The following is a 26,771-nucleotide window of genomic DNA, read 5'->3' as shown; positions in this document are numbered from 1 at the left end:
AAACATATGTATACAAAACATGTAACTTAAAAAAGACAGTTTAAGTAATGTACAGTTCATGCAAAGTACATGTGTACCATACATTTTTTTTCAACCATTATCAAGAATATTTCACTTCAATGAGCCTTTTGATGTAAAACCTGTCTGAAATCAACTGTTTTTACTATGTGTAAGTTCCAAGTGGAAGAATGTATAAATATGGTTCTAAAAGCACAACTTCTCTATTTGTTACACATCAGACTGAACTCCTCAGCAGAACGGTGTTATAGTATACTTACATGTCTTCTCTGCCAAAGCTGGGCTGTCTGTGGTGATGAGTAACAAGGAAATGATCAGTTCCAGGAGACAGGTGAAGCAGCTAAACCTCACGCTCCTGTCCCACCTGAAAGCCATTCTGTGGGCTTTTACAACCTCCGGACTCTCCCAGTTCAGGTGAAGTTGTTACCCACAGGCTACATTGATCCTGACACACAGGGGCAGCTCCTCAAGATGCAGGTCCCCAGGGGTGGCAGTTATCCTAAGAAGATAAGAGAACACACTTCATTAGTCATGGGCATGGAACAATTAGACAGATTCTATAACAAACACCATTCGTATACAGCATGGGACAAGACAGATCTTATCTGTATCAAACTTCACTCAGTGTCTCATGCCATCATTAATTGAGACAAAAGTCATTCAAGGCAGCTCAACCAGAACATTCTGTTTCTCTGAAGTACTCACTAACCTGAAAACATCAACAAAGGAGAATCTCCTTTGACAGAAGCCTTAGAAACTTCAACCACATCAATGTAAAGGCTGATGATCAACCAAGACAAAGGTCCAATGAAGAATGGTGTCCAACATACCTGTTCTTCACCAGATACATCCAGGTATCCAAATTACAGGTGACAAGCACTCCTAAATATTTCCACTAATTGGGGGAAATCAAGTCGGTAGCAATTAAGCTGTCGAGCTACAACAATTAACTGGTTCATCTCATTCACGAAAACTCTGTGTGATTTTGTGTTTACTATTCACAGTATCATACAAGTATGCCAGCTAATCTGTCTAAACAGCTCACAGTAGTTACCCCATCAGCCTGTGTCAGCTCCCTAAATCCTCTCAAACTGAGCAACATAACTAACCTGGCATAAAAACCTAGTTTTGAGGTCAAAGGACAAACCAGATAATGGGAGGATTGTTCACACAATAGGAGCTGCTTCGCCTATACAATGAGAGTAACACTCCTTCACTGATTATCTGACAAATACTGTCTCCTATAGAAGATTATCACAGCTCTAGTTCTGTACTAACTGTTCAGGCATACATGTAAGCCAGGACCTGGAGCTTGAGACATGTGGACCAGAGCTGTGCTCAACAGGGAAACTTCCTAGCAAGAGTTCAATCGGAGAAAAGCCTGCAGGTGGAGTAGTACAATGCTTGTATATACCAGCCCACATACTGCAGACAATCAACCTGTCTGTACAGCACTGGAGAGCATACACACTCACCAGTGGAAAAGCTATTATCCCAGTCAAGTGGCCCAATAACAAACAGAGGTTTGGGGGGGCCAATCCCTGCTGTGGGCAGGCAGCAGAATGGCCTCTCTGGTGGGGACAGGCGAGAATGGACAGCCACAGATCTGCCTGCCTGCTATGATACCCTCAACTGAACCAGGCTACTGTGATCCTGTGAACCACACACCAGCTATACCCTTGTACTCCAAATCAGCTGAGCAGTAATATGTGCTCAGGTGTCCGCCTTATCAGTCCAGCAGTGATAGGGCTCTGTGGGTGAGAGTGATGGGTTAAAAACCAGTCCCCACTATATGTACAAGGATAATTCCAGCCATTTGTCAGCATTAATCAGAGTGAATCTGATGGCTGTTTGAGGACTGCTGCAGTGGCATGTACAAGATATGCACAAAGTACTCCCATACACTTGCTAGATGTAATAACTCGTGCACAAAATGCTGCGTCAGCTTGCTGACGGTGGGTTTCTCCGGTTATTAAAGATAACATTATTGATTATATGGCTATAGTTCCTGGATCTTACTCAGACTAATTACATTACTGACTCATAAAGGTGTGTCAACAAAATACAGAACATATGTGAATGTATCTAACAACATCATTCTGACTGAGGCTGCCTGGTAATATCACACTGTATTCTACAGCATACTGACAAATTGGGAGGAGGACACCGAGTAGACACTGACCACACACATTTACACAGGTTCATATATACTGCTACTGGGGGCCTATAGGAAGAGCAAATTGTATAGTTTGACAGTTGCCTTTTTTAAGCAAAGGTTTCATTAATTTATTTGTTTCAACTACAAAATTTCACAACACTGTTCAATCTGACTATATGCCCTAACAGTCGCTATTATATAGAAATTAAAGCTTTATTTGTAGTTCTTGCATTTTTCTAAGGTTCATCTCTTCAAGAAGTGCCTGTATCCCTACTGTAATTCTATAATGAAAGCACAAAATCTTATATAAAATATATGACATTTGCATCATTTATATGATCTTTCAACATTTTATTCAAAATATTTTACTCTAAAGTTGGAAGTCAAAAGAATAAAACAAAGAGCTACCTGTATAGATCTACATGTATACCATACAAAAATTAAAAATTGACATTACAGCGAATTAATTGCACCACCCTGTATTTATTGATATACATGTACACTAGGAGAACATAGACTTCCAGTACTTCAAAAGTAAGGACTCCTTTGCCCATAGTGTATACATGCAAATGAATGAATTATGAGGGACATAACAAGCGCCACTCTGCCAGAACAACTGACAGCCATGCAAGGATAATGGAGTTGCGATTCTCTATCCTTTGTCCAGGACACAAGCTGAAATAATCCCATCTAGGGCCAGCACTTGTCATTTTTCCTGCAGTTCTGACTCAGCCTAAGGAGCTAGTCTTAAGTCAACACAACGGGCCTGGCTAGGATCGCAGCGTCTAACCTTGGCAAGCTCAACACTCTCTGTCTAATTTACCTGATAGCTTTCCTGACATGTCCAATTAACGGTTACAGCTTCTTCCTTCCCTGACGAGTCACTTGTAACACCCGTCCACACAGGATACAAACCAGCACAGTCATTAACACACAGAAGCTTACGCTATAGTGTTCCCTGACTTACAAAAACAACCAATGCAGAGTGGCATAAAAAACAGCTTCATCTAAAAGTTACTCCAGCCTGATTACATCTGGGTAGCCGCATTCGGCCAGTGTAGTTCTTCCACAGTTAGACACCCGAGACAATCCAGATCACCCTAACACTGCTGGATCTTTTACAACATAATTACTGTTTGGGGAAAATAAACCATTACAGTTATACGAGCTCATAAAAAAGCAGGACTATCGACAACTTGTGTGATGGCATTGTCCAAGAAAACATGACCATGTGTTACCATTTTAATAACAGGAGCTAAAATTGACAAATTGCACTTAAACAACAGAAAAACTGGTGGTTAAAAAAACACAATGTAGATCCTTCGTGTCAGATTGTCTGATAAAGACCCGTGAAGGGCTCAGACACAGATCATAACATGACAGATCCTACGTCAATGTTTGTACATCTCTCACAAACCACACTATTAAACCAGCCGAAACAATATTTCCCTCTCATAATGAAATCTTGCATAACTTAACCTGTAGGTGCATGCAGACTAAAACCTGGCACGACTAGTAATTGTCTTGTCATTTACAATTTTGAACGATCAAATTCAGCTACCTACACTCAACAGCAAACTTCATGTAAATGTGTGCTGTATCAATACTTTATAAGGAATTAAAAACATCTTACAGAGTTCAAGACCCTTGTATAATATACAGCTCTTTTGACAGCAAGTTTTACATGTAAAAGTATGTGCATGTACATGCAAACATTGCAAACGTGGTTACACATTCTTTCATTTCTACAAATGTACTACATGTAAAATAAAATGCACCTGTGCTGTAGCATACTACATGTACATGTAAACATTGCAAACATAGTTACACATTCTTTCATTTCTACAAATGTACTACATGTAACATAAAAAATGCACCTGTGCTGTAACATACTACATGTACATGTAAACATTGCAAACATGGTTACACATTCTTTCATTTCTACAAATGTACTACATGTAAAATAAAAAATGTACCTGTGCTGTAACATACTACATGTACATGTAAACATTGCAAACATGGTTACACATTCTTTCATTTCTACAAATGTACTACATGTAAAATAAAATGCACCTGTGCTGTAACATACTACATGTACATGTAAACATTGCAAACATGGTTACACATTCTTTCATTTCTACAAATGTACTACATGTAAAATAAAAAATGCACCTGTGCTGTAACATACTACATGTACATGTATTTCAAACTGAAGCTCACAAGAAACCACTAGTTTATAAATCTGGCATGGTGAACCTGTTCATGTACATGTAAGTGTGGAACCAAGGAACCAATTAATGCTTGCCATTGCAACTACTCCCTTACCACTGTCAAACCAGATATCAGCAACAGAACTTTCACATCTGAATGTTATTAATGGAAAAATAAAATTTATGTCTTCCATCAACACCGAATTAATTAAAGCAGGAGCTTTCAACCTTGTCTGAATTACCTTACAAGGAAACTCTCTTAAATAAGATGGCCAATTATAGCGTTTAATTAAGCTGCTACCAGAGAGTTCAGTGGGCCTTTTGTTAATTGGATATCAGGTAACACAAAATGTAATACTCTCACACAAATGACAACCTGTAGTTCCATGTAGTTTGAACAGGTATGATTCTTACATACAATACACTAACATTTTAACAAGCTCTAGCTTTGATCAAGAAATGGAAAATACAACTAATGCTCTTTTTGTTGGTAAATACAATGTACCTTAGAATTTTAAACATCTAACAAGTTTCAAAGAAAACTTTACAACAGCTTCAAGTGTGATTACATGAGAGCTGGAAGTTGTTTTCCAAAGAAACATCACTGAGAGCAAGGTTAAGTCGTCCATCATTTATCACAGGACATTCAAAGTTTTTACTTCAAACAAGACCGCTTGATTTACCTCAGTGCCACTGGGAGCAATGCACTGCACACATTGGAATGTCCCCCTGATGTCAATGTTATAATTCATACAGTTTTGGCATGGCAGTGAAAAGTTCATAACTGTCAAGCCTTGAACTGACTGATAAGATAATGGGCCTCTTGGTCGGTGGGTTAAAACTTGTTGTCAGCTCATCAATCTTTTACGTAATGCAATCAGCAAGCTCTAACATGAAGGCTTTCCATACCGACACATTTGGTTAAATTTCATTTTCCATATGTTCATGTATTTTTGATGGGAAATCTGTGACTTACTTTAAGGGTTTCAATAACTGGAACAAATACAAGTTTGTCATGTAATTCTACTTAATTCTACAATTCCATGGAAAGTGAAGAAATGGTTCTATCAAGGTCGTTGGCAGCCATTTTTTTCCCTAGGGAGTGAGACGTTTCAGACAATTCTGGATGGGTGTCTGAGGGCTCTGGAGAAAGTCAGAGAAGAAAACCCCTTTTTTATGAACAAAATTACAGGAAGAGACAGAAAAAAAATATCCAGCTTCAATAAAATATTCATAGAAGGGCCATTTGTGAAGGTTCATCTGGGGTTACAATGAGGTACGCGCAATGTCAACTTGGCCCAAGGTCAACTCTGCATATTCAACCACCAGTGCAAGCAATATTTTAAACATTCTGAGAGAACTAAGGGGGGGGGGGGGGGAGGGGGGAGAAGGGAGGAGGGAGATGGGATAAATCAATTATTTTTGGCGACATTTTCATAATAATTTAAGCATAAATTCCGATGGAAACAAGTGTTAAGGAGGTTGAAAATGTTGTATGAAGATGTACTGTAGATTTACATGTGTACAGCCAGCCCACAATTCATCACTGCAAAGGCAGGGATGAACAACAATCTACACAGCTTTAAGGCCCAAGTCACATCAGATGGGAAAAGTACCCCAACAGCAAACCAAGCTGCTTTTAAGGATGGCCTTATGGTCGGGTAAGGGCCCCAAATATGCAAAAGCTTCATGTGTCATGTATTTATTTACATACATATCCAAACAAACACAAATGTCAAAACATCATTGTTTCTTTCCCTAACTGTTATAACAACTTCTATGTAAAAACAAACATCACTGAGAAAACAAACAATTAAATCATATCCCACATGTCAAATTGGATCAAATGTAATTATTTTGCTTTGTGAACAAAAAAAGGCATCTGTCTGCTAAAAGCCTATCCCAGAGTGACGTCAGTAAAAAGAAAGAAAAACCAAAAAACAATGCTTTCTGCTCTTCCGCACAGAGAGGCGGTCTACCTAGTACATATACACTGCCAAAACAGCCAGGAAGAAGACAGTGTGGTCATTACCGGTGATAATTACTGTAAGGAAGAAGACAGTATGGCCATTACCAGTGATAATAACTGTAAGCAATTATGTAAACAACAAATACTTGTACACTGCCAAAACAGCCTGGAACAAGACAGTGTGGTCATTACCAGTGATAATTACTGTAAGCAATTATGTAAACAACAAATACATGTACACTGCCAAAACAGCCTGGAAGAAGACAGTATGGCCATTACCAGTGATAATTACTGTAAGCAATTATGTAAACAACAAATACATGTACACTGCCAAAACAGCCAGGAAGAAGACAGTGAGGTCATTACCGGTGATAATTACTGTAAGGAAGAAGACAGTATGGCCATTACCAGTGATAATAACTGTAAGCAATTATGTAAACAACAAATACATGTACACTGCCAAAACAGCCTGGAAGAAGACAGTATGGCCATTACCAGTGATAATTACTGTAAGCAATTATGTAAACAACAAATACATGTACACTGCCAAAACAGCCTGGAAAAAGACAGTGTGGCCATTACCAGTGATAATTACTGTAAGCAATTATGTAAACAACAAATACATGTACACTGCCAAAACAGCCAGGAAGAAGACAGTGTGGTCATTACCGGTGATAATTACTGTAAGGAAGAAGACAGTATGGCCATTACCAGTGATAATTACTGTAAGCAATTATGTAAACAACAAATACATGTACACTGCCAAAACAGCCAGGAAGAAGACAGTGAGGTCATTACCGGTGATAATTACTGTAAGGAAGAAGACAGTATGGCCATTACCAGTGATAATAACTGTAAGCAATTATGTAAACAACAAATACTTGTACACTGCCAAAACAGCCTGGAACAAGACAGTATGGCCATTACCAGTGATAATTACTGTAAGCAATTATGTAAACAACAAATACATGTACACTGCCAAAACAGCCAGGAAGAAGACAGTGAGGTCATTACCGGTGATAATTACTGTAAGGAAGAAGACAGTATGGCCATTACCAGTAATAATAACTGTAAGCAATTATGTAAACAACAAATACTTGTACACTGCCAAAACAGCCTGGAAGAAGACAGTGTGGTCATTACCAGTGATAATTACTGTAAGCAATTATGTAAACAACAAATACATGTACACTGCCAAAACAGCCTGGAAGAAGACAGTGTGGTCATTACCATCACAAAACAGAAATTTTGCTTTGGATGGCAATGAGCAAACATCATGTGAATGTATTCATCCACAAGTGTACAGGTATGCACTTTCTCAATGTTGTGCTCATTCCAAAGCAATGACTTAAAACTGAACTTTATACAAGTTTTATGTTTTCTCCACCATTAACTCTTTGCGTATTCATCCACAAGTGTACAGGTATGCACTTTCTCAATGTTGTTGCTCATTCCAAAGCAATGACTTAAAACCGAACTTTATACAAGTTTTATGTTTTCTCCACCATTAACTCTTTGCATGTATACGTCTTATACTGATATTCCTGATATTTATATGTATCTGTCCATAGTGTTATGCAACGTCTCTAATGAATATATCTTATGTATCTAATGAATATATCTTATGTATCTAATGAATATATCTTATATATCTAATGAATATATCTTATGTATCTAATGAATATATCTTATGTATCTAATGAATATATCTTATATATCTAATGAATATATCTTATATATCTAATGAATATATCTTATATATCTAATGAATATATCTAAATGCTACCCTCTTGAAACAAAGTTATTAATAATATTATAAACTAGAGTGTATGTTACTTTTCCATTCCCAATAATTTACATGCAATATTCTGATGAAAAAATTCACATTCCTTATTTCTGCTCTGGATCAGTGTGAATACATGTAACCATGCTGGAATACATGTAACCATGCTGGAATATATGTAACCATGCTGGAATATATGTAACCATGCTGGAATACATGTAACAATGCTGGAATACATGTAACCATGTTGGAAGTTGTTAAAAGAATCCACAGGTGCAACGCCTCATTTAAGTTAAAAGAAACCCGTCTTCTTGTACGTGTTCCATGTACACCCTTTGTTCATTTACTTATTTTGAAAGGTGTGAACCTCTGTCTGGGGAATCATTCGCTTTCATTATTTGTATATACATGTACATGCATAATAACAAATGTTGGAGGATCCCTAATTGAGTCATAAACCATACTTTACACTTCTATGCCCTCTCCCAGGATTCAATTTTCTGCCTGACTTGCACCACTGACCAGAAACACATCACAATCAGCTTAAACCATTATGGTTTTCATCACCTGAAGATCAAATATGAATCAATCAGAGGCTTAGGATGGAAAATGACTGATTCTAACTCACTTATCAAATCCCCAAACAGGAGAGTTACAGCCTCATTCACGACACCAAAATGAATGGCACCAACGAAATCCTCTGGGGCAAAGCTTTGTCCAGGAAAGTTTTACATGCTGGCTTTTCTTGTCAGAAAAAATGGATTGATAATTCTTCAGAGAATATTCAGACAGGTTGTGAAACGGATTTGTTCCCGAACTGAAAACTACTACAGGAATGGCTAATGAAGGCGATCCATCTTACCTCAGGCTTGTTATCATAGACAAACATTACTGGCTATAAAAGCCAACTGGCTGACCAGACGAATCACAATTGTTATAATCTAACCAATAAGCTGACATCATGAGAGACACATGCAATTAGTGGCCTAACACGTGAATAATCAACTAAGATAATCCTGAGGTGTACAGTGTCAAGGGACAAAAATAACACTGTAATAACCAAATCAGGAATGACCAGATGATATTGATTACGGTGATCACTACCAATAAAACGTACATCTCCACCAATCAAACGTGGAGTGATTCTGTACCCTACACAATTAAGTGGATCTAACCCTGGCAACTGGCCATGCACTCCACTGAGGCCCACATGTATACAGCACAGCCATGGACATGTGTAGCCTATATAGTAGCAATCCTTCAAATGATTATAGACAACTTTTCAGTTTTGGTGCCAGAAAACTATACAGAAAACAGCAATTTTGTAAAAATCATTAAAGTATATTTTCCTTATATAACTGATCAATAGAAAATTTCAGTCTGTTACGGTAGTCTCTGCCTATAGCAGGAATTGACATTCCATATACAGTGGTGTTTTACGCCGTACTCAAGAATATTTGACTTATACGACGGTGGCCAGCATTATGGGAGGAAACCGAGCATAGCCCAGGGGAAACCCACGACCATTCGCAGGTTGCTGGCAGAATACAATTTATATGGTACATGTATATTAATGAATAAAACTGTTAAATGCACCAGGTACTATACATAACATTACCTCCATGTATGATCACCAGACAGCAGAACAATGATCAGATATTCACTGAATGACGAAAAAAAATTCCCTTCGCAGAATTGTTCCACTTTCCACAGGATCAACAGATATTAAAACAAGAGAAAGGAGCTAATATATCCTGCAAAAAATCAATTTTATGTTGCACTCAGGAACCTTGTTGAGCAAACGACCCATATGTTAAAAGGCAGAGCTGGTGGCAGCTAAGGAATTGTGAAGAGACCCATGTTTTAACAGATTAGATGATACAGGGAACAGCACACACGTGGTTGTACATGCATAGGTAATGATGTAACATTTCACTCTAACACTAAAATTCCAAATAAAGCACAAATCTGAGTGACAAACATGGCCAAGCTTATAAATACCCATCTATTCACATGTTTGTGACCCATCTTGTCAAAGGGCTTTACCTAGGCCACCAAAGCTGATCAACAGTTTGACAAAAAACTGATTTACAATTTACTCAATCTAAATGATTGTCATTTAGACAAAAGAAACACTCCTTCACAAGCTGAGTTTTCCACTGAATACATGTACAGGTAAACTTTGTGCTAAGCTCACTGATTGGTCTCCTGTCCATGTGATTAAGATGCTGGGACAGAAAATATCTCCTGTTTATCAGAGAAAACACCTTTACATACAGCTGTGGATAATCCTGGCCACACATGTACCTGGTCACTCTCCACTACTCTCCCCAGCAGACCACTGGCCTCTGCTCACACACAGAACAAGCTGGGCCATGAGTATACATGTACAAGCCACAAGTACACAATGTAAGGGGAACGCCACAGCACACCCCAAGGTCAACTGTTTTCCTCCATAAATCACATAGCACATGACAATTCTCCAAACCACTTCCTGGAGGCTGCATAGCCCTACGTGTTCCACAGGATAACACACACATGCACCTGTGGGTTTTGTTGCAGTATTTTGTGATACGACTTGAAAAAGATGTACAGTACAAGTGAAACAGTCCACCAATAACGTACATGTACGCTACCCATAATACATATTAAATTGTCTGTACATGTAATTCAACGGCCTCACGCTGACACAGATGTACATGTAGGTGTACCACTGCAATGAACATGTAAACCAAACCCAGCTTGTAACTATGACACCAAATCCTGAACTACTGATGAAGCAGACACCAACATTACATATAGGCTGGTGTCCCCTCCCTGACTCAGACCGACACAGGCACATTAGACAACTAGTAACCTCATGCAATCCTCCCACTCATCTATCAGGGGTCAGGTCAAGATTAGGTTCATATTGAAGGTTGATACAACTTCTCATTGTCACAGTTTTCATGTTTACACCAGCACACAGTTGAGGAAGACGCATCACATTGCAGTAAAGAACACACAGCCAGATAACCTGTAACATCGACCTCACAACACTGAACACATCACACTTATTTCATGATGAAAATAACTCAAATCCTGATGCACACACACAGCAAACCTTCCTGAACTTGACAAAATTCAGAAGTACAAAAAATCTGATTACTGGATTTTAGGTCCATACAGAGTACATGTAAAGACGTACAATCTTGTGTCACGCTGAAAGTCGGCATAAAAGACAACATGTAAAGACATGTACAATCTTAAGTATTTGTGTCACGCTGAAAGTCGGCGTGCAAGACAACATTCAGAATGCCGCAGCCTTAATTAGCAAATCTACGATTATTGTTCTAAGAACGAGTTCCTCACAGAATAGAGGCATGTGTGTATACATGTACATGATGTTAATAGCAATGATCTACCAGTAAACATATTCTTGGGTGTGAAGATCATCATTGTCAATGATGAAAGACATTGTCTAGGTTATAGTGCCATAAAGTGTCATCATTCTCGAGAAAAGTTATGAAAAATTGATTTACAAGTTTTGTAAAAGACGGCCCTGTCTTACTAAGCTGTACAACAATTTTTAACTGTGACTTCAAATGTTGGAAATGACAATAGCAAATCAGGATGAGAAACATTAGAGAGCTTCCCTCACATACAGGTACATACTGTACCATATGTGTTTTATATCACATGTCCAGGAGAATCACTGTAAAGGTCAGATTCTATATACATGTAGTGTTGATCAGTCTGGAATACATAAACATGCCTAAGGTCCCTTTAGCTTGCATGTACTGTATGTCAATACAGGGACAAGTACAGTGTATACCCTCCGCAGCCTGAAACACTTCACCTCCGATTTTTATCCATCCCCCAAGGTGATCATTGTCCAGTATACCCTCAGAGATCAGGTGTATATAAGTACCAGTTAACTGCAGATCCAGGGGCAAAAAGCCACCCACCCCTTGGGGCATCAATGACTAGCTGAGCTGAGTGGAATGTTGGCTAAGATCAGAGACCTGACCTGACACTCAATCACTGCCAGTCAGGGTTCACATCAACAGATTCACAATCATGGGGTGAATGTAATCTGATAGGATCCCACCACTGAGTGCGGCTGATATATCATATACACCACATATCATTGGCAAACAATCTGCCCTTTGAATCTGTGAACACAAGGCCCGCCATACCACTCCTGGATATTGCCCAATTATTGGTTATCTAAACGATAAAGACATCAATAGCGAGTTAATGTCACAACTGGTACAAGCTTCCATTAACACTGATCAAGTGGCAGGAACTACAAATCAGGTAACATTTGTCTTCTGGCACATCATTTCAGTTCGCTCCATGGTTCAAGAAAAAACTATTTCACAGTCACGGTACAAGAACAACGTCCTGGTGAAGAACTGATAATGCAGCAAAGCAGTTAACATTCCTATTTAATTTGTATTTACTTGGTACTGTATCAGTAATGATTGATTTCCACCTCAGGGAAACTTTAGCCAGGTTGTTTTCCCATATGTTGCATACTTAAATACATTTGTACATTATGGTTATTTATGACATCCTTAAACCTCAACAAATCCAACCAGTTAACTACATGTATGACTTTAAATGCAATTTGAAAACATAGTTTAAACAATACTAAACACAAAAACATACTTCCCATACTTGACATGGGAGAGATAGGGAAAACAGGAGAAAATTGGAAATAAGACAGCCTGATTTCAAATTCTGTCTAAATCTATGTAGGCGTACATCTGACCTTCACAGAAATCACAGATAACATGTCCAGATCAGATACATGTATTTTAAACATTCCTCTAATATGTCAAAACATGTAATGTGTCTATGGTCGAATTTGTTGAGGATTTTGTGTACACACTGTGACCTATGAAGTACAATTTTATATCTACCCTACCAAAATCCTGTGTGGTAATATATTGGAAACTAGATGAGAAGACCTATTTCACCAGTTCAACTGCTGCCCCAAAGTATAAAACATGAAGTGTTTCTGGAAACAACCTGAGGTTTCAGTACCCATGCATGTACATACACTGTACACAACAGTTCAGCAGTACCAATACTCATGCTGTTCATGCAGGTATGATGCATTTATAAAGGATAAAACACTATCACCATCTTCACAGTATAGTGCTGCACTAAATTACCTCCCTTGAGGTCACTCTCCCGTTTAAAAGGTGGGTTTTTGGGAGTAACCTGTGGTTAGGTGGGACCTCAGTATTATCTTACCAATCACATGTTTCAGAGTTGAAGCAGGATAAGCCTGTCGCGCCATCAGACCTGGCTTTATGACACATTTTAATTTTGTAAACTTAGTTGGAAAGCCTAGGAAAATGTCATGTATTTTTTAAAGTCAATTTGGAGGTAATTTTAAAATCCTGAAACTAATGAAATACTATAGACAGCATCGTCGACTGTTTAAAGGGGAAAAACATGGACTTTGTCTTTGCTAAAAACGTCGAGAAATCTACGACTCTCAAAGGCGGATATCATATTTATTTATTCATTTACTTCTTTTAATTTTGATGCCATGAAAATACTTGCATTACGTCATAGTTGCTGTTGGGTAAGAAGGGAGGTAATTCAGAGCAGGCCTATTCATCTACATACATGTAGGTGTATATGTTTTTGTTACATGTACAATGTTGTACAATGTATTCCATGTGTAACATCCTGTCCATATATGTACATGTATATGTTATTGTAGTGCAGGTTTTGAGAAAAGTGTCAGTGTTACATGTCAGTGTTGTTCGCCTGACACCAGATCTGTCCTAGATGATCAACACACAACACCTACATGCTCAATTCTCATAACCTGATGTATTAATAGCCATACACATGACCATGCACCTGACAACAGCACCAGGCAGCTTCTGGTCACTGTCATCATCATATGAGCACTCAGGAAACCACAGTCCATCCTCCAACTAAATATACATCATGTACCGGAAATCCTCCCTCTCAAAAGTCGCCGTGTTAGAGACACCAGAAATCATTCAGGAAGACACTTAGCATACCTTTAGAGTGGTGACATATAAATATAGACCATTCGGTTTACCGAATTTTTAGATTCTTCATGGAGACAAGGTTATAAAACCCAAATCTGGTAAAATGTACATGTAACTGGAAATGATGTGGATGAACAATGAATATTACATGCAGCATGGTCCTGTATGCCTGTATGTCTATTCCCTTTTGTTACAATTGCTAAAGATACATGTACAGTGTATAGCCTGGAACTACCAACTTTTAATATTTTGAGATGGAAAAAATATCTTCAGAAATTATTCAACTATTCAACTGTATTCAAACTTCCACACTCATTTCCCATTCTTGGCACTGGCAGGGGCAAATCTGTATTCAGTTTAATGTTAATACACAGCAGAGAAGCATCAATGGCTTCTGTAGGACAATTCTTAGTTGCCTATCAAGGGAAAACTATGCCCGTCTGAAACCGCTGAATATGACAATGTTTAAAACAGGACATTTTTGCTTCTTTTTACACAAATGTCATCACTGAAGTCCCGTGTAAACTTTCCAGAGATTGTACATGCAAATTGTATGTAAATTAAACATAGATTAAATTCTTTTTAGGAACAATGGAAATTTCACAGATCAGTCAAATTAACTGAATTCAAAGATAATCAATTTAATTTTAATAGATTTAAACCAAACATCTCCTATTACAAACAACTGAATCTGAGTCTTCATTACAAAGTGGTTTAAGAGACAGAGCTCTGATACAATTACACCACACGGTCAGGGCAGAAATATAATCGCTAAAGCGTCAGAGGCAGAAGAGTATTGTATCAGCTCCATCCCAGGCCATATGGGCAAAGAGTGTAAGGTTTTGATAATCATCAGTTAATTCAAACTCAGTGACAGTGACAAATCACATTTTTAATGACATTATGCAAATTCTCATCCCAAGATCTAGAAATGCCTTAAGGATGACTTCTTAAAAAGACATCAGTTATCGGAATGTTAAAAAGAATCAGCAACACCAAATCGAAGCCGACTGACATTGCCTGAGCAGTGGACACGTTGGATAGTTTAAGTGCAAAATTTAGACCTTCCATTATGAAATATTCCACCATGACCAAGACCAACTATTCTAGCATATCTTGCTCACTATGCAATTGTTGTAATTCTTCAACCTTCTTCAAAAGAATAACAACTAGCAAATTGTGCGTTTGTGTGGAAGAACACACAGATATGCATGCACACTTGCAAACACATGAACACAAACACTCTCTTTACACATTAAATTCAACCGAGGGAAATAAGATTTGTCACCATGGACATTTAGGAGAAGTGAGAGTCCCTAACCGTATGGGCTGCCTGAGTCCCTAACCATATGGGCTGCCTGATGATCATTACTAATACAGTCATACTCTCTAATGTGCCCAAGTCCCAGAGAGATTCAACACACTCCAGCTCATATTTATTCAGGCACGTGCACCCCAATTCATAAATTTCATGTTCATGCAATCCTTCCAGAGCTGTACATGTAAATATGGGGCCACCCTTGGTTTATTAATTGCTTCAAATGGTCCAACCCTATCTCATTTGCCCACATACAGTTACTTCCTGGTGCTTTTTTTGTGTCAAATATGGATAGCTTAATTTTGATGCCCAATGGAAATTTGCACCAAAGGTATAGTATCTGCCTGTATTTATCTAAACAGTGTGAGGGGGCCTTTACAGCTAACTCTTTAACGTGCTAATACAGCACTATGACTCAGGAGCTTATGCTGACTTCCTCTCATATCACATATGGCAAGGTCTTCCTACAACCTGTGAATTGCTATGGTGTTCCTCAGGCCCTGCCAGGTTTCCTCCCACCATATTAAAGTGAAACATCCTTGAGTAAGGCATAAAAGACCAATCAGATGAAGGAAAATAAAAATGAAGACCTAAGTAGCACAATGCATTCATTAAGTATTCTTACAGCGCTAACTGTAATTGGGGTTTAATTTACTTTATAGAAATTATCTTCCACACACAAGTCTGCTCAACACTCTCATCAGCTGTAACTTGGGAGCCAATATTTCATCCGTCAGCCAATCAATGAGTGTTGGCATTCAAAACAAACCTAGCACCACATCACAATAGCCTTACATGTAGTTGTCATCTTTAAGACAAAAGCCTCTTCACTGCAGACCTCCTACTACATATTTTATGTAATGTACATGTATATTTACACAACACTGCAGTCTGTGCAAGCATTTTGTATACACAAGAGAGTGTAAGCATTATAGACAATCAATAAATCGCGATGTGCACACGTGTCCACATTTCTTCCAAAATCTTCTACAACTCTAAACCTTAATTTCTTAATAATTCCCCTAAATTTGTCAGATGGGAAGATACATAAGGAGGCTTTCCTACAAACACACACTGTCATCGATAGGAATCATCCATAAATCGCTCTCATGTCATATTTTCTCTGTCATTACACATACATGTACCTGGCTCTCATGTCATATTTTCTCTGTCATTACACATACATGTACCTGGCTGTCATGTCATATTTTCTCTGTCATTACACATACATGTACCTGGTTCTCATGTCATATTGTCTCTGTCTTTACAATTACATGTACCTGGTTCTGATGTCATATTTTCTCTGTCATTACACATACATGTACCTGGTTCTCAGGTCATACTTTCTCTGTCTTTACAATAACATGTACCTGGTTCTCATGTCATATTTTCTCTGTCATTACACATACATGTACCTGGTTCTCAGGTCATATTTTCTCTGTCATTACACATACATGTACCTGGTTCTCATGTCATATTTTCTCTGTCATTACACATACATGTACCTGGTTCTCATGTCATATTTTCTCTGTCATTACACATACATGTACCTGGTTCTCATGTCATATTTTCTCTGTCATTACACATACATGTACCTGGTTCTCATGTCATATTGTCTCTGTCTTTACAATTACATGTACCTGGTTCTCATGTCATATTTTCTCTGTCATTACACATACATGTACCTGGTTCTCATGTCATATTTTCTCTGTCATTACACATACATGTACCTGGCTCTCATGTCATATTTTCTCTGTCATTACACATACATGTACCTGGTTCTCATGTCCTATTTTCTCTGTCATTACACATACATGTACCTGGTTCTCATGTCATATTTTCTCTGTCATTACACATACATGTACCTGGTTCTCATGTCCTATTTTCTCTGTCATTACACATACATGTACCTGGTTCTCAGGTCATATTTTCTCTGTCATTACACATACATGTACCTGGTTCTCATGTCATATTTTCTCTGTCATTACACATACATGTACCTGGTTCTCATGTCCTATTTTCCCTGTCATTACACATACATGTACCTGGTTCTCATGTCATATTTTCTCTGTCATTACAATTACATGTACCTGGTTCTCATGTCATATTTTCTCTGTCTTTAAACATACATGTACCTGGTTCTCATGTCATATTTTCTCTGTCATTACACATACATGTACCTGGTTCTCATGTCCTATTTTCCCTGTCATTACACATACATGTACCTGGTTCTCATGTCATATTTTCTCTGTCATTACACATACATGTACCTGGTTTCTTTTGATAAATCCAGCCACCACTATTCATATAGATTCATATGAAATTCCAGAAAAGCAATTACAAACACATATTGCCACATTTATTTGACTTTCATTTTTCATTTGACAAAATACCATGAAATTTAATGTTCCAAGTATACATATTAGTTGTAATGCACATGTAACAGTTAGCATGGTGAAACTGTGAATGACACACTATACAGTAGCTGCATGCTTGTGTTACCTGTGCATGATTACCTGTAGAAGATCTTTACCAAGTAAACACTATATCTAGATCTGTGACCTTGTTGTATCCCTCAGCTTTGTCTGAGTGTAAACCTGTTTGTCAGAATACAATACCATTCATTACAGGAGCCTTTTGTCACTCATGTCATTGTGCTGAAGGGGTTTTAATGTTGATCGTTAAACGGAATTGAGAACAGAAAAAAATCCCAATGAACTGCGTACTGGGCATACATTCAAATATAATTGTTATATAATATGATAATTCTGAGTGGGGAATTTAATTCAAAGACAAGTAGTGCAGCACCAATGACTTCTTTAAGAAAATTCTTAGTTGCCTACCAAGAGCATGCAACATGTTAACACCTGTCATGTAAAATACTGAAGCCCTGAAAAATTTGACACACTGAAATACCGTTTATAGAAGGCTTGCCTTTGAATCACTTCGTCACTCCAGACATTCGGTTTAATCCCATTTTGAAGCATGAGAATTTTCAATATATCTCAAGAATATTTCACTTATACGACGGTGGCCAGCATTATGGTGGGAGGAAACTGGGCACAACCCGATGGGACACCCAAGACCATCAGCAGGTTGCTGGCAGAGGAAGAAAACATTCTTAGGAACAGTGTTAAACACCAGAAAAACCTTTAAACAAATAACAGTTATAAGTATTATTAGAAAACAAACCAATTTACCACCTATTGTAATTCTTCAACCTGTTCACATGTTTGCAAGGTGTTGATTCATGCATATTCTGATTGCATTTTCCTTTATAGACTGATAAAAATTATACTTTTTGTGAAGACCTAAAATTGGCCAATAATAATAATAATGGCTTTATTTCAAGAGGGTTAAATACAATGCGTTATACTCAGTCAACACTAGGTTTGATCTACCCTGAGGCCCTCAGACACAAACAATTTGAAACAATATATTGCATTACTTATGCGTTGGAAAACATGGTAATTTGGATCACGTAAACCACTTACAACAAGATTTTGAAAACAATATATACATATACAGTGACAGATTAAATCAATGCAAAGTACCTAAACAGTGAAATAATAACAAAAGCAAGTGTGAATTTTGCCACCATAACTATCCCCAAACAATGGAAGAGATAGGTTAGTGGGGGACGGTCCATTACTGTCCCCTTCCTATCCCCTCCAGAAGTTGGAACCTCATGATACACATGTTCAGAGCACAGAACGAGTGAGTGGGAGACAGCCCATTACCGATGCTTTCCTATCCCCTCCACAAGTTGGAACCTCATGATACACATGTTCAGAGCGCAGAACAAGTGAGTGGGAGGCGGCCCATTACCGACGCCTTCCTATCCCCTCCAGCAGTTAGAACCTCATGATACACATGTTCACAGAACGAGTGAGTGGGAGACGGCCCATCACCGACGCCTTTCTATCCCCCCAGCAGTTGGAACCTCATGATATACATGTTCAGAGCACAGAACGAGTGAGTGGGAGACGGCCCATTACCGACGCCTTCCTATCCCCTCCACAAGTTGGAACCTCATGATACACATGTTCAGAGCGCAGAACAAGTGAGTGGGAGACGGCCCATTACCGACGCCTTCCTATCCCCTCCAGCAGTTAGAACCTCATGATACACATGTTCACAGAACGAGTGAGTGGGAGACGGCCCATTACCGATGCCTTTCTATCCCCCCAGCAGTTGGAACCTCATGATACACATGTTCACAGAACGAGTGAGTGGGAGACGGCCCATTACCGATGCCTTCCAATCGCCTCCAGCAGTTGGAACCTCATGATACACATGTTCACAGATTGAGTGAACGGGTGATGGCCCTTTCCCATCCCCTTCTCATCTGCACATGAGCTCATGAATGCTGTGATGGCATTCTCAAAATGAAGTATCATTTTCAATCCAACCAGTGTAGTTTTGTCACCAAAATCAATTTAAATATGTGCATAAATTGCACTGAAAGTTGATCTTTCATATGCAGAAAAGTTGAGGAATCATGGTATCTCTGCCATCCAGATCCTTAATTGTTTAATTAAACAGGCTGATTCTGCTGATACACACAGAAGAACTTTCTACTCAACTGCCTTAAATACACGGTTAGCCCTAAATACATGTACGTGTGGCATGGTGGGTGGAGAGCTAGTTGTTGATGTAGTTATCATCTGGAAAATACATGTATGTACAACCACAAATCTGCAATAACTCATACAGGTGAGCTGAACACCAGGTCAGCTGCACATCCATGCACATAAACAATAACAGGTATACAGTCAGGTAAGTACACAGAGCATGCACCGTCCATGACCTGGAGGTAGCCTTGTCTCTGTCTATATGCCCATCTCCCCTCACTTCACATGCTGATATTCCGCTGTACAGGTTTTAAGACTTTGAGTGCTGCGAATGTAAAAATAACCTTCTGAAATGACGTGAGTTGGCGGCAGCCTGGGTACATGGAAGAGGCAAACCAGTCTGGATGGCAATTTATACACTTGCTTTATAACTATTACTCCTAGAGTGTCACTTCAACTCTGTTCTGTAGTTGTCAACAAAGACAACCATAAAATAAACACACTTAACCTGTTTCAACAATATGTGCCAGTTGTAAATATCTGACAGCTAGATATCAAGACCACAACTACATTCAATCTCCTATAGAACTAGGAGCAGATCTGAGGAATGAACACAGGTGAGCTTCTCTGATAATAATAATAAAGCCTGTGTATCATCAACAGCTGTGCAATGTAAAGGATGCTGGTTCACAATCTACTTGATACACGTTCAATCCTAATTTTGGTGAAAGCACATTACAGTACATCCAGGGACTGCTGGGTGCAACATTATCCCAAACAAAAATGTACACTACAACATTCTGAAATAAATGCCATCAATCTGACTTGAACAAACTTACACTTCCAACAATAAAACTGACAAAGACTATGCACAGGATAAATAAATTTGAAAATGAAGCTATATTACACATTTTGACAAAAATCATAATGAAAACATAATTTCATTGCTACCTTTCTGTTACAATTACAGGTAATTCAAGGTGGCCCTCAAATCAATGTGTACTAAACAGATACATGTATACCAGTATAATAAATATCTGTCACTGTGTCAGCTGGGTCTCTGTGACCTGAATCCTAGACAAGTGACGTACTTCACAAATGACAACAAATACTTTGTCACTGCATGTTAATGATTTACAGCAGCTGAAAACTCCAGCTAACCAGAAATGTATGATAGCAACCCGTCTCTCTGGACTGCAGCACAAAGAACCTGAATTTGAGAATTATATTTTTCTTAATTCTTCACTGAATGATATCACTCATTCTACGCATCATAAAAAAAACCCCTGAAAGATCGTACTGTTTGAAATTCAATTATAATCCTGTCTGAAGCAGAGCTGTCTGCCTTAAGGCTATATGTGCTGTCGCCTTGCACAGAGCAGTTGGATGAGTAACACGCCCAGCTGTCCTGAACATAACCCCCTTGTTAAAGCTGAAGTGACTGCAGTTATAGACAGATATCAGACAATCACAGTGACAGTACATATCTGGAACATCTGAGAATCCCTGTGACAAGCACAGAAAGTGTCATCTTCTGTTTTTGGTTCTCACACTCTCTTTTATCCTGCCAACACTTGTATCTGAACCTGTTTTGCTGGGAAAATTGTACAGTAAAATTATTAACACAACTAACACTTTAGAACCATTTACATGTACTTTACCTGGTATGAAAGAATACCCAATATGGGTGTGCAATTCATAAGTTCTATGTCATTGTTTCATAACTGGCACTGCATGTGCAAGATATTTTTTTTTCTTCTTTTAAGTTTTCCAGGAATACTAACCTGCTGACAACTAACAAATAAGCATTTCAAGATAAATTCAGAAACATGTACATGGATTAACCCAAGACATTTCTCTTCACTCCAGTGGGCACTGTAAACCAAATAGCCTGATCAAAACGATCTGGCCAGGAGAGGAAGAGGGGATATGTGTGTGTGAGAGAGAGAGAGACAGAGAGAGAGAGAGAGAGACAGAGAGAGAGAGAACGTAGCTCAGAGATTGGAAGGGATACCAGGCTACTGAGTCACTAGTTCAATAATTGACACTTAGCTGAGGACAACCCGAGAGATGAGCACCGCAGATCTAATAACACAGTCATAAATGTGACAACCCTCACTGAACAGCATTATCTGAAATGCAGCTTCATCAAAATAAAGCCAATCATGGTAACAAAAATGTCACAGCGTGATATGCAGCTTACAACTACTGTTGAAACTATCCTTAAAAATTCTCTGTTGGGAGCAATCCAACCCTATCAGAGTTCTAGCAAATGAAACAGATATGGATTTTAAAGGAAGTAACGTTGATAAAATAAAATAAAAATATAAAAAAAAAATTTCATCAAAAGCCAAAAAGAAGAGTCAGACCCCTTTTAAGGTGGGTCAGTCGCGTTTTTTCCCCAATGAACAGATTTTTAATGATAGCTCGGCCACCTAATGACTTCACCACATGTATATGTACGCACATTACATACATTGTACGTTTGACAAATTCAGTACGTGTAATGTGAGTAAATCCTAAATTTTCTCGACAAAATTTTCATGCAAACACTAAGCATTACAAGATTACGGAATTATATCTTTAAAAAAACTGGTAAATGTCCACAATAACATCAAATCATTTATGTCACCTGGAACTTTGCATATGCAATAGAGTTTTTCACTGGGATTCGTCACAAACATCTCGTCTCAGCATCTCTTTATAAGAGCCCTCACCACTACAGCTGGCAGGCTGAGTACATGTAAGTGTATATGCCCAGACCAGAGATCTGCAAACAGCTGAGGGCGTGGTTCTGAGGGGAGCCAAGAACAGCCCAAAAACCCACACACACCTGCCAACTTATTGGTGGGACTATACCCCTAGTTTTCAGAATAGCAATTAGCTGGTTTTCAGCTACAATATGATAATCATTGTCTAGTCAGTGATACATGTAATGTACAGGATGGCAGTCCTCACTCAACACCAACACCCCGGAGGGATATTGGATCTCATCTGGCAGAGGTCTCAGTTACATCAGGGTTTCGGGCTTAGCACACCCCTGTCCCTCTATCCCACTGAGGGGAGAACAACCGGAGAGAGATGCTGTTTCTGAGAAGAACTCATCGACTCTGACACAATGCAGAGTGAAATCAACCGTACCCTAATACCAAGCCATTGATGAAACAGTGCTTAGTTAAAAGGGAAAGCGAACAATGCACAGATGTACGAATATTAATGTTCTGAATCTAACGGTACGTCCAAGACAGAAATGAAGCATCAAAAATTTTACACAGTCAATAATTGTTTTGACCATGCTGCCCCACCCAACCTTCCTCAAACCCACAGTAAAATATCACCAGATTTAATGCATGTACACGTTACATGCATATACATGCAGAAATATTACGTCTATATACACTTACTGTACACACTACAAATATATATTACCCTGGTTTACAATGTAGTCACACACACAAAATAGACAAATTTTCTGGAAGTTCATAGATTTTTTTCTTTTTTGCCATACAATACATGTGATCAAGCTACCATAATTTTACAATAGCATGCATCTTGTCTTGACAAAAAAATTCAAGAAAATAATTGATTTGACAAAAACATTATGGGGATAATCCCACAAATTGCATGTCCAAAAACGTCTAGACAACATCGGTCAGCGCACAAGATATTAAAAAAACAAAAAAGGCTGTGATTGATTCAGTCATAAAAACCATAATTGCGCTATAATTTGCAGCTGTCAGAGATAAATTACAGTGTAATATCCATAGAATTTCTAGATTTCTGTCAGACAGGCTAATCAAATGTTGGCATCTCTATGATCCAAGATGAAAGAGAATGGTGTCAATTTTTTCACAGCATGTGCTGTGTCAAATTTCAAAATGCCTGCGCAACTACAAATGCATGCACCTGCTAAACGTGCCACTTCCTGCAACTACACAGCAGCTAACTGTTACGACTTGCTGCACGCGATTGCAGTATGTCATGCACAAATAGAACATAATAATGTGTATTACCCGCAATGAAACTGATATATACCACGAATTTCATACAAAATCAAATTACAATCAGCATGTAGTAGTGTGTTCCGCCACACACAACGACAACAGTAATCATTCACAAGACAAAACAGATTTCAATTCAAATGATAAATCTGAAATAAATAACCTCCAGATACCATGAAATGTTGCTGCCTTGATGGGGTGAGACAACTGTGCAATACAATAAAGTAATAGTAGTTAGGCAAAGAACACCATTTGGTAAAGTAAATAATTTGTGACCAACTAACGTATCATAACCTTGAAAACATGTGTATAATTTACCTTTTGCCTTCCATCCACATGCCCAACAGCTTCAATCCTGTACAAGACCAGTGACTGTTATTCTACACTAGTCTATACTTCACATTATGTACATGTACTCAAAGTCTTTTAACTTTCTGCATGTTTGCAAGGTGCTTATTCAAGCATGCTCTGAAGGCATTCTTTTGTGTAGACCGAAAAAATGATACTTTTTGTGAAGCCCTGAAATTGGTCCAATCCAAAGAATATAGTTTGTCTCCAAAATCAAATTAAAATGTGCATAATTTGCACAGAAAGTTTGTCCTTTCGCATAAGCAGAAATGGGAAACGGCTGAAGAGTTAGCTAGAGTACCTACAGTTAGTCAGCTGTTCCTGATGATGACAAGAATGCGTCACGCATGCACATGTACAATACAGCTGGAGAAATTAACAACGCCATTTTTACATACTTACGCAGCCTCCAGAAACCGCAAAGCTCTTAGGCATGTTTTAAAGTTCAATTAAAAAAAACAGGTCAGTTGTTGGTGTCATCGGTGAACTATGTTTTCTGACACAGACCAACGTGAGTAGACATATACCTCATACAGTTACCCGACACAGTTTTCCCTCCAGGGTATTACAACCGGGCTAGGGTAAGATTCCAGATACATGGCCTGTAGTGTCAACACGTACAAGGTCTGATTAGGTTACAGGTGATACTGAATACAAATATGAGTGCTATAGTTGTAATTCTTGAGGTAACCTCAGCCATGAAGTCCTGTTCAATCCCTAACATATACACATAACTGTCACACACACCCACGCTTTGCCTGTGCCATAGCGCCCATCAGACACTCAACCTACACAAACCACACACACTCCAACCTTGATCTCCACCGCTATAATAAAATGTGGTAAAAAGAATGTCCTATGATAAAAATTTAAGACATCCTACCAACACCTCAGTAACGGTACAATTGTGATAATAATGTGAGGTAAATGGCCCTTGTTTTATTTGCAGCATCGGTACAGAGGTTTTGAACAAGTGCTAGAGACAAGAAACATGAAATGAACTGAATATGCAGGTATGTAAGCAGACTGACAAACAGGTAAGTTACATAACCCTTTCACCTTGACAGCAGGTAATGTATTTTCTCTCGCACCACTCACAAATATAAATAAACACTACTGCTCCTGTACTACAGACCACGTCCAAGAATCTGTTAAATAAATGATTCATCACTTACTGTTTGTGGACGACTAACAGTAACACAAAACTAACCTCATATCGATTCTCTGAGTTTGTCCTCCTACCATCATGGTCACTAATATCTGTTACCTAGATTTACAAGATTTGTGACTGTATGCCCTTGTCTATAGTCCATTAATTGGTCCACCTACTGGTATCTTGTCATGTATCTGTAAAATACATGACTAACACTAAACAGGTTACACGAGGCCGTCTTGGGCAAAAAATCTGTAGTCGGCTAATTCAATCAAATTTCAGCTTTTAACAAGAATAGCTCAAATTTTTGCTATTCAGTAAACATTAGGCTTACACTTGTACCTGTACTATTTACAGTGTTAAAATCATGTTAAGTTGAATTTATAAAATTATGAATGTTAGGAACTTTATTATTAAATATGAACAGCAATGTGCGTGCAGATGATGCTAATATTTGTGAAAGGTAACTATTTGGTATTTCCATTTCCACTGATAAGCTTCATGGTAACCCCAGCAAAAGATACAAGGCGATGATTATTTAATATTTCGATTTTATTTAAACCATTTTCAAGACTTTTGAAAATGGTTTAAACAAAACAACTTTATTTAAATTCTTATTTATTCTTTTTCAAGAATTTTGCAAATTGTTAAATAAAACTAAAATATTGAATCATGCCTAACTTGTATCTTTTGTTGGAGTTACCACAATACTCTACTTTGTAACTATTTGGGTTTTTATAAAATAACAGGAGAAACTTGACGAAATGTGTGCTGACTAATTTTTTGTCAAAAATCTCATCTGACGAACCATATATGCCTTTAATAATTATATTAATTCATTAACTTACTGAAGTCAATTTAAATAAAGGCTTGATTGTTCTATAAGATTTAATTAAAAGAAAAATTAAATGATCCATTTACTTCTGGACCTTTTTATCGGAACAACAATATATTGACATTCCCAATTTGCCATTTCGTAACACACATTTTTAACAGTTTGATGACAAGTTTAGTCTGAATTTTGAGAAAGAAACTCAGTTGTTTACATTCTACATGTATTTATCTATACAACATTCCATTTATCAGTAAAAATATTGCAACTACTGCCACAATGTTTTAAAGTTTGTGGTAAGTTTGTTCAATTAAATTAAATGTTGAGGTCTATTTTCAACAATTTCTGATATTTACCTGCGCGTGTGAATGTCAGAAATTGTTG

The 26,771-nt window shown here is 38.1% G+C and overlaps 1 protein-coding gene across 2 annotated transcripts in view; it reads right to left on the bottom strand.

Annotated features, from left to right (window-relative positions):
- The window catches only part of LOC135471962 (adhesion G protein-coupled receptor L2-like), a 97,267-nt gene that overhangs the window by 69,557 nt on the left and 939 nt on the right, over nt 1–26,771 (bottom strand). The gene's annotated exons all lie outside the window — the stretch shown is intronic.

The sequence above is a fragment of the Liolophura sinensis genome, chromosome 7 (assembly GCF_032854445.1).
Source record: "Liolophura sinensis isolate JHLJ2023 chromosome 7, CUHK_Ljap_v2, whole genome shotgun sequence".
In the NCBI taxonomy this organism is placed as follows: domain Eukaryota; kingdom Metazoa; phylum Mollusca; class Polyplacophora; order Chitonida; family Chitonidae; genus Liolophura; species Liolophura sinensis.
This window is presented reverse-complemented; position numbering and strand designations above follow the sequence as displayed.